The sequence below is a fragment of the Peromyscus californicus genome, unplaced genomic scaffold, assembly GCF_007827085.1.
Source record: "Peromyscus californicus insignis strain IS unplaced genomic scaffold, ASM782708v3 Scaffold_9__1_contigs__length_137607984, whole genome shotgun sequence".
In the NCBI taxonomy this organism is placed as follows: Eukaryota; Metazoa; Chordata; class Mammalia; order Rodentia; family Cricetidae; genus Peromyscus; species Peromyscus californicus.
Window position 1 is genome coordinate 78652363 of NW_026294617.1, and position 1823 is coordinate 78654185.

Consider the following 1823-nt stretch of genomic DNA (forward strand, 5'->3'; position numbering starts at 1 on the left):
CAAAAACTTCCCCCCAGGTGTGCCCTCCATTGTTGGGGTTTATAGTCCCAGATGTAGTCAAGTTGACAACCAGGAGCAGCCATCACATCTGGCTCTTCCCTTTTGGAGCAGGGAAGTAAGTGACATGTTTTTGATGTCCATAGGAGATTAGAGCTAAGAGATTTGAGATTTTTAAAGTATTGGGAATTTTAAAGATGGAGGGGATCTTTTGAACTGGAAACATTAAACTTAGAGGACAAGGTTATGGTTTTTAAGATTTATTTACTCATTTATGTGTAAGTATGGATGCCTGCATGTTATGTCCCACCCCCTCAGATAGAGGACGTATCAGATATTAAACTGATAAGAACAGATACTACACTTGATATGGTTTTTAAAGTGAAACATTTGTGTGTCAAGTAGACAAGGGGTGGTTTGTGATGGTTGTTTTTTTGTTTGTTTGTTTTTGTTTTTTCGAGACAGGGTTTCTCTGTGTAGCTTTGCGCCTTTCCTGGACTCACTTGGTAGCCCAGGCTGGCCTCGAACTCATAGAGATCTGCCTGGCTCTGCCTCCCGAGTGCTGGAATTAAAGGCTTGTGCCACCATTGCCTGGCATAATGGTTGGTTTTAATGTCAATTTTGCTACACATTAGAATCTCCTGAGTCTTGGCTCTCACCTGAAGAATTGTCCTGACTTCATTAATTGATGTGGGAAAACCAACCCTGACTGTGGACAGCAGCACCTGGTAACAGCCCAGCCTGAAAGGCCAGGGGCGGCAGAAGGGGATTATTGCCTTTTGTGTCTTTTGTTCACTAGGCTTTCCCTTTAGGTGCAGAGCTGATTTACCCTTTTGCTGCTGCTGCTGCAGATTCCTTCACTGATAACAAACCCAGTGTTCCCAGCTTCTTTCGTGCACTAAGGACAAGTGGCTCTCCATCAACCTTCTCCAGGTTTGGGGGACCAGATTGGTTCTGCCCAGGGACTCAGCCTTGTGGGCCTGCCACTCTGAGACTACTCTGACTGCTGAGGCATCCAGCCACAAGGACTGGGTTCTCAGCCTCTCAGCTGCGAGACAACTGTTGTCAATATTTTAATGCAAGTTGACTTAATAAATTATATATGTGTAGTTTATTAATCTCTGGCTAATAAAATTACTCAGATCAAATGCACCAGGATCCTATATTAGTTGTGACAATAGAATACAGACACACACACACACACACACACACACACACACACACACACACACACACATACACACACACACACCCGTGCATACAATATCACAAAACCCAATTCTCAGGGCTGGTGATGCAGCTGTAAAGGGCTTCTCTGGCATGTGCAGGACCTTGGGCTCAGTCCTCAGCACTGCAATCAAATAGAATAAACCAGAGCTGGAATGATGGTTCAGCAGTTAAGAGCAAGCACTTGCAGAGGATTGGGAGTTTAGATCCCCGCACCCACATCACACCTCTGTAGGCGCCTCCATTTTTCACATGTACCCCCTCATACACATAATCTAAAATAAAATAAAGCTAAATCTGAAACAATGAAACCCTTTCTCCCGGTAGCCTAAGCTGGTAAATCAACAATCAGAACGTGAAGTTGAGGCTGACGAGATGGCTTAGCTGTGGAGAGTGCTCCTTGCTCTGGCAGATGACTAGCATTCTCGGCACCCTGGTTGGGTGATTCACAACTGCCTGTAACTTTAGGTCCAGGAGATGAGACATCTTTCCCTGCAGATGTGCACATGCACACACCCAGAGAAGAACATATACACAAAGAAAAATAAACCAAACCGTAGGAAAAAATTAAAACAGGGTTTTGTTTATGCTTGTGGTAG

General features: G+C 44.5%; 1 pseudogene; it reads right to left on the reverse strand.

The window, feature by feature from the left end:
* Window positions 1–280: 280 nt before the first annotated feature.
* On the reverse strand, window positions 281–383 carry LOC128106854 (uncharacterized; annotated as a pseudogene).
* Window positions 384–1823: the final 1440 nt, after the last annotated feature.